The following is a 12,682-nucleotide window of genomic DNA, read 5'->3' on the forward strand; positions in this document are numbered from 1 at the left end:
TACTGTGGCATTTGTGAATTGTTGCTCCTTAGAATCTTTTAAGATTTATTTTAGATTTTTGGAGGGTTTGTATTACACATTATTGTGGGTAAATATTTAAGGAGCAGAATGGTATTATCATCAAAAACCCTTTGGATGATGACTTCTTTTTTTTTTATATTTCCATTCAGTTCTAGTTTTTAAATTTTTTAAAAAATGTTTTTATTTATTTTTGAGACAGAGAGAGACAGAGCATGAACAAGGGAGGGGCAGAGAGAGAGGGAGACACAGAATCTGAAGATGGCTCCAGGCTCTGAGCTGTCAGCACAGAGCCCGACACAGAGCTCGCACTCAAGGACTGTGAGATCATGACCTGAGCTGAAGTTGGACGCTAAACTGACTGAGCCCCCCAGGCGTCCCCCAGTTCTAGTTTTTAATTTGACATCTCTACTTGTTAACTGTAACCAGCTGAACCAGGATCTTCCCTCTCAGCTCTGCCTCTCTGGGTTTCTCATGCATCTTATCACTGCTCACTTAGGAAACCTACGAGTTATCCCAGGTATTTCATAGTTTCTCAGCCCTCATCACATCACCAAACCTTGTCACTTCTGCTTCCTAAATAGGTTAGATCAGTCTTCCAGTCTCTACTTGGCAGCATCTCAGTAGCCACTCTAGCCTCCTTCCTATTTCTGCACCACTAATGATCTTTTCAAATGCAAATTGAATCATTCTCATTGCTCTCAGGAGACTTAAAATTCCTGCATTGTCTCCCCCTATCCTAAGCAACCCCCAAACCTTATCTAGATGTTTTTAGTTTTCCTATCTGCCCTTTGGCTTTTCTTTTTCACAAACTGTGCAGGCCTTTGCCAAACTGCTGATTTCTGCCACACTTTCTTCCTACTTTCTTTTTGGTACATCTTTCCAGTCTCTTCTTGAATGTACTTCCTCAGAGAATCCTGACCCGGCTCCCCCACCTCTTCCTCAACCTGAATCAGCTTTCCTAATGATAATCTATCTTAATTCCCTAAATGTTTCCTTCCATAAGACTTAAGCATACAGCAATGGACACAATAGATAAGTGATTCCCTAACATTTCCTGAAAAAGGATTATTTTGAGTGTGAATGTTTAGTTACACTGTTGCTCTATATTTATGTGGTTATTTGATGGTTTCTAAACTGTAAGAATTGTGCAAGGGCAGGGACCCAAATATTTTTATCACTTGTGTCATACCAGCACACCATTGTCTCAGCACCTGTATAATATAGTTACTGAAACATTTGTTGTACAAATTAATTACTTCTGCATATATGAAAAATTTAGGAAATTAAAACTAGGGCACACAGTAGGAAATAATTTTACCCATCCTGACCCAACACACATACACCCCCCCCCCCACACAAAAACTGAAACAAAAATTTCACAAAACAATACTTTGCCACCTTTGATATTTTCTGTTTTGTTCTATATCACATATTATGAAAATATTGATATAGCCCTCCAATTGGGTAGGACTGCAGGCTGCTGTCTGAACAATACAGTTCTAAGGCTCTACAAGGAGCCTCATTTACATTAGCCCCTCCCTCTTTTTTGAAACACAATTACTATTTTCTAATTCTTGTCTGATGGCAAGTGCAGGTGCATATAGCTTTACATACCGTTGTCCCATCCTCCATCCTTACTATTAAAAGAAATCACTATTGCTAGTTCTACTTAGAAGTTCTGGCCTGACCTCAAAGGAGTGTTGCTTAAAGCCAGGTTGAGAAAAATCTAAATCTGACTCTACCTTATCCTCTAGGTTTCTCTGGGCCACAAATAGACAGTACTCTTCTCTCTACTTGGCTGAGCTCATTGCAGGTGTGTGGTAAGTCACTGAATTTTAAGGCTCGTCACTTTCATTCTCTCAGTTTGTTAAAAACTAAACAAAACTCTGAAAATGATAACAAGGGGATCAAGGCAAACAAGTATTTGTGAAAATATGAATTAAAGAGCTGGCTTAGTAAGGATGTCGTGTTCAGTGGATCATTAGAGCTGATCACCAGAGCTGTGTTTCTCATTTATTCACTTTACCAGGACCTCTGCAAAGAAGGCTTGGTGCTATATTGCCCCCATCAATGAAATATTGATCTCTCATCTATTTTGCTAACCAAATAATAGAAATAACCTAAGTGTTTATCCCAAGGTTATTTTAACTGCACACTGTGATGTGATACTTGTAACTTGGATGAATATTTTAAGATGTTAGAATTATTCCAAACCTATGTTTATTAATTTTTAATTAAAAATTTTTTAAAATTTATTTTGAGAGAGAGAGAGAGGGAGAGAGACATACAGTATGAGTGGGGGAAGGGAAAAGAGAGGGAGAGGGAGAGGGAGAGGGAGAGAGAGAGAGAGAGAGAGAGAGAGAAAATCCTAAGCAGGCTCTGCCTTATTAGAGCAGAGCCTTACTTGGGGCTCGAATTTACAAACCATGAGATCATGACCTGAGCTGAAATCAAGAGTCAGACACTCAACTGACTGAACTACTAGGGTGCCCCCCAAACCTATGTTTAATGAAAAAAGGCATTATTCAAAATTGTATACATTACATGAGCCCAGTTATGTTTAAATGTGTTTATAAATGTGTATATGTTAGAAAAAATATGCTGAAATGCTAATTTGGTGGTGAGATTACTGGTAATTTTGATTTTCCTTCCTAAAATGTTTTTAGAATGAACATTGTTGCATTTATAATCAGAAAGACTCAGTTGAGAGACAGATTTCCTGAACATGAATTTAGGTATTTACAAATAAGAAAAATAAAACCTTTATTAAATGGTGGATAGAGCCCAGGTTTCTAGTGGCTGTGTTTTGGGGACCTTTGTCCAAGTGGGACGTACATTCTACCTTCATGATATGTAGTCTTGCACAGCAATCTGTGTTTCTTCTCCTAGTCTGTGTTTTTTTTCCTTTCTTGCTTACATTATTAAAGCTTACCTTGTTCATCTTTTTTGCTGTAATAGGATTCTGTCTCTTCCGGTCCTACTCATACATGTTGATAATGAATGTTTCACTGATGGTTGCCCATAGCATGATAATATGGAAAGTCCTAATATCCCTTATTAAATCCTGCTGTGTGGCATGACTTAAAGGGATGGAGAGGATTTGGATGAATTATGTATATGCAGGTTATATCTTTTTTCTGTTAAATTTGTCCAGTTATAGTGAGAATTAATAAACAAAATTGAAGGAAACATACAGTGACAGTTTAGTTGTGTAATCAGTACACATCAGTACATTTTTCCAAACCTGTGTCTGAAATTGTTTACTTCTTTAGCACTCAAGCCTTAGTAGTTTATCCATTTGAAAATATATTTGATAACCATACAAAATAGATATACTAAATATTATTGATTTATTGTTTTCTAGAGGAGGAATTGGAAATTTGAATTTAGAGAGAAATACCAAAGTAAGAGCAGTTGGCTAGAAAGATAGTACCTTTTGTGTGTGTGTGTGTGTGTGTGTGTGTGTGTGTGTGTGTGTGAGCACTTTTAGGGGATTTCATAATTCTGTTCTCATTTTTAGTGTGGCATGTTCAGAAATCTGAACTTTCCCAGTTCATCTAGAGCATGTCAGGCATTAGTTGCCTAATGTCCTCAGTGTCACCTCCCGATCAGACTCATAAGAAGAACTATAACCTGGATCCAAAACATGCTTGTCTGCTCTTCATGGCTCTTTCTGGGAAGTCTTGCTTTTTGGGAAAGCACATCGTTTGGTGACAGGCAGATCCCAGCAGATGGACATGGGTTGTGTTGAAGAGTAGTTTAAACAATGTATTTTTTTAACTGCTGGGCTTCTCTGACCCTCTAGAGTACTCAACTTTCTCATCAGAGCATTCTTCATGCAGTAACATTTCCTCCTTTTGAATGAGGTTAAAGAAGAAGTCAAATTCTTCACTTTGGCTCTGTCTTTATCTTCATCTTCTAACTAGTTTTTCACCAGACATTTGTTGAAATTCTGGTTCTAAGGATATTTTCTCTGATTCAACATCAGGCTTGTTCCTTCTTTTCTGTTTTGAGAATCTATCAGATACTTAGAAAGATCACTGGTGTCCCTATGTGGGTAAAACTGAAGGTGCAGGTGTTTTGTTTTGCAGTCTGCTTATCTCACCCATTTTGTTTTTATCTGTTTAACTCTCAAAAGGAACTATCACCTGAAATTTGGACACTTTACTGAGAATTCTGAATTTTCAGGGCAGCTTTCATTAGGTGGAATTTGGGCCCGCAATAGGGAAATTCATTCCTTTTTGATAATTTAACTTAGTAAAAATCATTATAATATATTTTATATATATATATACACACACACACACATATATACATACATATACATATATGTGTATATATACGTGTATGTATATATACATACACGTATATATGTGTATGTATATATATATGTGTATATATATACACATACGTATATATATATACATACATATACATATATGTGTATATATATACATACACGTATATATACGTATATATAAAAATCATTATAATATATTTTATATATATATATACACACACACACACACATATATACATACATATACATATATGTGTATATATACGTGTATGTATATATACATACACGTATATATGTGTATGTATATATATATGTGTATATATATACACACATACGTATATATATACATACATATACATATATGTGTATATATGTATACACATATATGTATATGTATGTATATGTATGTGTATATATATAAAATACATATTATTTTAAATAGACAATGCAAAGTATTCAACAAGGTGTAACATTCAGAAGATATAAATGGGTAAAAAGTACATACTCTCACTTTTGCCATCAGACAGCCAGTTTCCTCTTTTTGGTTAAACACTTTTTAAAAAATTTTTTTTAAAGTTTATTTATTTATTTTGATAGAGAAAATGCGAGTGGAAGAGAGGCAGAGAGAAAGGAGAGAGTGAGACTCCCTGGCAGGCTCCACACCGATACGTTGGGGCAGGGGGGCAACTCAGGAACCATGAGATCATGACCTGAGCTGAAGTCAGAAACTTAACCGACTGAGCCACCCAGGTGCCCCAGTTAACCACTGTTAAAGGATTTCTTTTAGGGCTTTCCAGAGATATTCCATACAGCCTATATAAGATATTTTGTAAAGCATATATATGTATATATACACATTTTTTTTACACATTTATGTATCGTAGTATCTGTACTTGCTGTTCTGAATATTTTTTCATTTACCACTATAACTTGAATGTGGTTTTTAAAATATGAGTACATGTAGAAATCCCTCTTTTTAAAATGATTGCACAGTATTACCTAGTATGCGTGTACCATAATTTATTTAACCGGTGCAATATTGACAGTGATTTAGGTTGGTTCTATTTCTGTATAGCGATCTATTTATATATCATCATTACTTCAATGTTTTAATTGTTGTAGCTTTATAACATGTTTCCAGAACTTTTCAGGCTATTCTTATTTATTTTCCCTCATTATTTTTAATTTAAAATTAATATGTCAAACTCCAAAAACCTATTGATAGTTTTATTGGGAATGTCTTTAGATGGACTTTAGATGGACTAACAGAGAAATATCTTTCAGATGTTGACTTTTCCTGCCCAGCATATGGTATGCCTTTCCATTTAAGTGTTTAAGTCCTTAGAAAGGACATTTAAAAAAATATCTTTACACAGATCTTGCATATTTTCTTAAATTTTGTTCTCTTTTATTTTATTTTAAAAATAATTTTTTTAGAAAAGTTGCAATTATTGTACAAAGAACTTTTATTTCCTTGAAAAATTTGCCTCATGTCCCATCGCTCCTCAGTACTTCAGTGTATATATTTCCTAAAACAGGCAGATCCACATAAACACAATATTTCCATCAAAATCAAAAAGCTACCATTGACATATTACTTTCAACGAATCTTTAGTCCTTTATATATCACCATTTGTAATAATAATGTTCTTTGTAGTGAAAGTATCCAGTCCAAAATGATGCATTGCATTTTCTTGTTTTCAGGTCCTTTAAACATCCCTTCACTCTCAAATATAGTCATTAGTCTTTCCTTGATTTTCATAATATTGACACCTTTGAAGATTACAGGCCAGTTATTTTATAGTCTCCTTTAATTTTTGTTTTCTGATGTTTCCTTGTGATTAGATTCTTGAGGCATGTTTGGCAGGAATGTCACAGAGGTGGAACTGTATTCTTTTCATTACATCTTATCAGGTGGCATACAATCTCATTTTGTTCTGTTACTGGTAGTATTCACTCTGATTGCTTAAGATCTATGCTAGAGTCCTTCTATGTTTTGCTAAAGTTTTTTTGTTTTGTTTTAAAAAACTGTATAAATATCTCCTTATTAAGCTTTCAATTTATTTATTTTTATCTATTAGGATTTATGGTTTCCTATGCTATTCAATGAGTTATAATCTGTTAATATTGTTATTTATATTGCTGCTTACATTGTCATAAGTTTCGCCCATGGGAATCCTTTATGTGAGATTCTGTGTCCTTTTGACATGTCCTATCATTCTTTGAGCATCCCCTCCCTTTTGGGCACAGTGAGATATGCAGGCTTATCTTGAACTTTTCCTGCCCCAAATATTTAGAAGCAAAGATCTAGATGGTTATTGATATTGGGTGTTGCTCCTGTGCCCTTTCAGCGAACAGAGCTAGAGAATATGTGTTTGTTTAGACATACATTTATATGTATTTATCCATACACACACATGCACACAAAAATTATATAACAGATGTACTACTATTGAAGCATTCTTCAATAGTAGAATTATTATAATATATATAATAATATATATTATATATTATTATATTTGTAGTCATGATATTATATTTTTAGTCATGATATATTATTATATATAATATGATATATTATAATTATAAATATATTATTTAGTCATGATATATATTATTATAATAGTCACTATATTATTTTAATGTGCTCTTGGATTTTGCTTCCTCAGTTTTTAAAAGAATTTTCATTGATACTCTTACATAGAATTGTTTTGAAGTTTTTTGGGCCGTATGTCAAATTTTTTTTACCCATTTAGGCTTGATTCTTAAAGAATTTTAAAACATTTTCTTTTCTTTCTAGGGCTCAGGAATAGCTTAAATAACATTGGATTACGTTTCTTAAAAATTGAGCATAATTCTGTGAAAACGTCTGGGCTTGGTACTGCAAGTTTATTCTTTTTTTAAATTAAAGTCTTTTTAGACATTTTCTTTAAACGTTCATTTGTTTTTGAGAGACAGAGAGAGACAGAACATGAGTGGAGAAGGGGCAGAGAGAGAAGGAGACACAGGATCTGAAGCAGGCTGTGGGCTGTCAGCACAGAGCCCGACACAGGGCTTGAATTTACGAACCACGAGATCATGACCTGAGCCGAAGTCAGAGGCTTAACTGACTAGCCAGCCAGTCGCCCCACTGCAAGCTTATTCTTAATTTAGTGGGCTTTTGGCTTATTTTTTTTGTGGTAGCTGAGGAGTCTAGCAAAGAGGTCAGTTATACTTGGCAATACTAAACGTGTAGTCAGTTCATTGCACGTATTTGCTGTCTGACTTTAGGAGAGTGATTTCCATTGCTGAGCCTTAGTTTCATCATCTCTCAAATGTAATAATCACAGCTGGCTAGAACACTTTTAAGAATGAAAATGAAGTACTGTATGTTATAGCACAGTAGAGAACCAAGCAAATGCAAGGTTTTTGTTTTTGTTTTTAGATTAATTTTATTTTTTAAAATTTATTTAAATTCAAATTAGTTATCATACAGTATAGTATTGTTTACAGGTATAGAACCCAGTGATTCATCACTTACGTGTAACGCCCGGTGCTCATTCCAACAAGTGCCATGTAGCCTATCTCCCACCCACCACCCCTCCAGCAACCCTCAGTTTTTTCTCTGTATTTAAGAGTCTCTTATGGTTTGCCTCCCTCTCTGTTTTTATCTTATTTTTCCTTCCTTCTCTTAAGATTCATTTTAATAAGATTTCACTATTCAAAGAGTTGTCAATGAAGATAGTCCTGGGTGACTTGGTTGGCAGAGCATCCAACTCCTGGTTTCGGCTCAGGTCATAATCCCAGAGTTGTGGGATGGAGCCCCACCTCAGGCTCCATGCTGAGCCTGGAGCCTGCTTGGGATTCTCTCTCTCTCTCTCTCTCTCTCTCTCTTTCTCTCTCTCTCTCTCTCCCTTTGCCCCTTCCCTGCTTACTCTCTCTCTCTCAAAATAAAATAAAATAAAATAAAAATTCAAAAAGAATAAGTCAAGGAGAAGCATTGGGTAACAGATTATGATTTTCCTTTATGCTTTTATGATTATATTTGTGATTATTATAGTTTTGTTAAATATTTGAGATTTTGAGGAAAGTTAAACTCATCTAAATAGACACTGAAAATACTTTCATGTGTTTAGATGTGTTTGCATGTAAAAGAATTCCTGTATTGGTATTAAGATTAAGAGAATATATGATCAGCAAATACCTGTGCTAGGTATAGCATTGCATACAGGATGAGAATATAGTAAACCCTTTTTCTGTAAGCTTGGTTTTTTTGGAGAGGTAGTTGCTGAAAAATGTGCAAATTGTTGTGGTTCTTTAAAATAGTGTTCTTTGTATTCATTAATAATGAAACAAGTAAGAAGTGTCAGATTATTGTGTCTGATGTTTTCCAATCCTTTTTGCTCCCCTGCTCAGTATAGTTGATACCATGTATGGCTTATGTGATTGTGAATCTTTAGAAATAATTTCAGAGTTTGCATATAAAATTGCATTTAGATGTTTTATGTTTGAAACAAATAATGAGTGATTTACCTGGCCTCTCATGAGTTCTTCTGATAGGCCTAAATGGTTTAGGTAATCTCAGATGTATATGCAAAATGGGCTTTACTGTAGAGCCAGTGGTAGTGATATGGGTTCTACCCCAGACATTGATTGGGTCTGCGCCAGGCCAGGAATTGCATAGTTGGTGCAGTTCAGAAATCAGCTGAGGGGCTGGCCAGCAAGCTTGCCTCAGGGTGCTGGGCTGTGCGGTGGGCAACACAAGGCCAGTAGTTGCCCAGGTACTGCTGCAGGTGTCTTGGGTCTGGGCATTGGGACCTGGGAGACTCAGGTAGGTCTTGCCTGTGCCAGGAAGTGTTCCCTCCTTTGCAGGTCTTGGACGGAGACAATCCAAGCCCTCCAAGCCCTGCAAGATTCTTAGAACTCACAATTATGTGCAGTGCAAGTTTTGCAAACTTGAAATTGCTTTATTTCCTTTAGCTGTTTTGTGTGTCCTTATCAACCTTCTGCATAATAATAGGGATTTAGAAAGCCAATCAGATTTCTAAATTCACAGTCATAGGGGAACAGCCCTTTTTTGCTATTCATGCAGAAATGGTAGTTAGCATTGACTGCATAATTTTTTGGTACTGTCTGTACCCATATTTTACTATAATTTTGTGATTTTCCTAAACTTGGAATTAACAGAGAATGAGTTTTTTTTTTTTTAACTCAAATTTTAGAAAACTTTAGAATTTCTCTTTTTAAGCCCTTTTCGTAAAGGTCATGAATCTCAATCAGATACAAATTTGAATGTTTTAAAAATGATTTCTACCTTCTTCATAACTTTTAAAGCATTTTTTGTTCCATGCTTAGATGTTTTATTGATATACAGGCTAAAGATTATGTTTGGCTTTAAATTTAAAATAGTAGGTTTAGAAGGAGAGTTCAGTGGTAAAGAAAATATTGGTCATTTTTCCTTAGTATTTTCTATTCTTAAAAAAAAAAACTTAATGCCAAGATGATGCTTTCTCTGCCTTTTGATCATTGTCTATCAGGTAATTTACTGTTAAATGTAATATCCATATTACTTTAGAATATCTTTTACTTTCCTCAACAGGATTTAGCATTGTGTCTGCATTTATACTGAGTTTTTTTTCTTTTCTTTGACCGTATTCTCTGTACTTTGACACATTGAATTGTAAGATCTGACATTTTCCTGCATTGCAATATGAGAAATTGCTTTTATGAAACACGATAAGCTACTTTCTAGATAAACAGATTTATTATTTAGAATCACTGCTATTTGTAAACTTTCTTTTCCTCTGCCATTAATGATTCATTTATGTCAAAATTTCCTCTCAGATCAAAAGTATTGGTAGGATACATAGTTCATATAGCTAGGAAAGATTTTTATCCTAGTGTACAAATGATTTTCTACACAAATTATCTTTTTTTAAAAGTTTATTTATTTATTTTCAGAGAGAGAGAGAGAGAGAGAGAGAGAGAGTGCACACACAAGCAGGAGGGGTACAGAGAGAAGGAGAGACAGAATCCCAAGCAGGCTCCATGCCATCAGTGCCGAACTTTATGTGGGGCTTGAACTCACCAACTGTGAGATCGAGACCTGAGCCAAGATTGAGAGTTGTATGCTTAACTGACTGTGCCACCCAGGTGCTCCTACTCAAATGATCTTTTAGTATTAAAATCATTGTTGATGTTGTAGTTGATGATTATTTAAAAGTTAGTTATTTTACCAAAAGAGCCACACTTTATTAATCTGTAAATTTAAAGGTATTTATAGTTATATTGTTGGTTGTATAGCAGAGTAGACTAAGAGAAGGAAACCCAAGCAATTTATTGCCACTTTAAGAGCTTGAATACAAACACACAAACACAGAGCCTAATTACAGACTTTTCAATTAAAATAATGTCACAAAATACAGTTAGAAAACAGCTTAAAGCTGTTGAGGTCTTTACTGGCCATGCAGGTCTGTCTTACTTTTGGTACATTTAATGTACAAAAATATGGAATTGCCAAAATTAAAAGCTGGGAGTGATTGTTTGGTATTACAAAAAGATTGTTTATATTAAATAATGATTTTAGCATAGAAGTTTATTAAAAACATTTTTTTTGGTTTAATTTAAAGTATCTTTTTCAATTTTCTAAGTATTTTCAGAAGTATATCATTTCTGTTGTTTCATAAATGTAAAAAAGGTTTTCTGTAATGCATGAGGCATGCAAAAGACAGGGGACAGTCCTATGAATGTATCCAGATATTATGTGATGCTCTTGTATCCCATCTTTTTTCCTTCAGCAACCTTGTCCTGATTTTTGTGTTTAGTATTCCCTTGCTTTATCAATTTTTTTCAATTAAAAAATATTTTTATTTTATTGTTATTATTATTTTTAAGTAAACTCTATCCCTAATGTGGAGCTCTAACTCTTATGACATGAAGAGCAAGAGTTGCATGCTCTACTGACTGAGCCAGCCAGGTGACCCAGTATTCCCTTGCTTTAAAAAAATGGATTTATTTTATATGCATTTAATTAAGAACAGATTAAATTTTATTTTTTAGGTTTGTAAAAATAGACATATGGTTTGAGTAGCCTAAGACTTTCTGTGGTTCATACGTATTGTTGAGAGTAGCTTTGGTTTGTTAATTTTCACTGCTGTATAATATTCCACTGGTTGAATATACTCTTTTCTATTGATCTTCTGTAAATGAACATTTTAGTTGCTTTCAATTTTTAGCTATTACAAAAATGCTGTTGTGAACATTATTGTACAATGTCTATTATTGAACATATGCTGTAGTTTCTTTAGGCCCCAGAGCAGGGTTTTGAACCTCTGCACAGTTGACGTTTAGGGTTGGATAATTCTTCGTTGTGGGTGCTTTCTTATGCATTGTATGTTAAGCAGCATCTCTGGCCTATGCCCACTAGACGCCAATAACACTCCTCCAGTTGTGACAAACAAAAATAACCGCAGACATTGTTAGTTTCCCCAAGGGGACAAAAATCACCCCTGGTTGGGAACCATTGTTGCCTTTGACTGATGAACAATTTAAACTTATCTTAAAAGTTTCACACATATGGGGATTTAAAATTTATCTTTTAATTTATAATTTAAGAAACTCCTCGGTTTTGGTAAGTATTTGTGCCACAAAAATAAAAGCTCTTACTATTGGGTCCCTCGGTAAACTTTAGAAGTATATGGGAGCCCTGAGACTAAAAAGTTTGAGAATGTTGATCTAGGCTTCCAATTCCTCACTTACAGAATAGGGTTAATAATAATACTTCTCTTGTTAGGGCTGTTGGGAAGATTAAATGAGTTACTATTTTCTATGTTAGTGTGTTATTGTGTGCTCCCTATCTCCTGTAGAAGGACAGCTCACCTTTTTTTGACCCAGATGCTATTTATTTTAAAGGCCCATCTCAACCCCACCTCTTCACTGTGCCTTTTACCACAGTGCCCATCTGTGGTCTTTTCTTTTCTCTAGGAACTCGTATAGCATTTATGTTTGTACCCTGAATTTGACTCAGAAGTACATACTGTCTTGTATTGTCGACTTTGCTAGGATTCCTTAGCCTTCTGGATTTTCAGTTTCTGACAAAGGGAAGGAATTCTGGTCAATTGTCCAATCTTTTATTACTATTGTTGTTTTCCTTCTGAGTTTGGTTAAGCTAGGTGTCGATTATCCTGGGAGGAATTCTTTTTACTTTTAGATTCTGTACGCAGAGCTAGATGGAAGCATATTTTAAGCACCCCAGACTCCCTTTCTACCTCCCTGTCCATTTAATCCCCTACGGCAAAATCTCAGCAATATCTATAATTATCTTTTCAAAGCTATGTGACCTTGAGTAAGTTTGTTATCTTTTTGATTGATAATTAATTGTAA

The 12,682-nt window shown here is 34.7% G+C and overlaps 1 protein-coding gene across 18 annotated transcripts in view; it reads left to right on the plus strand.

The window, feature by feature from the left end:
* Positions 1–12,682, plus strand: part of KDM4C (lysine demethylase 4C) — a 437,058-nt gene that overhangs the window by 4,706 nt on the left and 419,670 nt on the right. For 11 of the 18 annotated variants that reach the window (XM_053907903.1, XM_053907887.1, XM_053907896.1 and 8 more), the window contains exon 2: positions 1,776–1,841. The exons of 3 other annotated variants lie outside the window; for them this stretch is intronic. The gene's annotated coding sequence lies outside the window, so the exon portion shown is untranslated. The remainder of the gene's footprint in view (positions 1–1,775; positions 1,842–12,682) is intronic. 4 more of the 18 variants (XM_053907889.1, XM_053907891.1, XM_053907894.1 and 1 more) reach the window with 1 other exon arrangement.

Source organism: Panthera pardus, unplaced genomic scaffold (genome assembly GCF_024362965.1).
Source record: "Panthera pardus isolate Hobbes unplaced genomic scaffold, ASM2436296v1 HiC_scaffold_20, whole genome shotgun sequence".
Taxonomy (NCBI): Eukaryota; Metazoa; Chordata; class Mammalia; order Carnivora; family Felidae; genus Panthera; species Panthera pardus.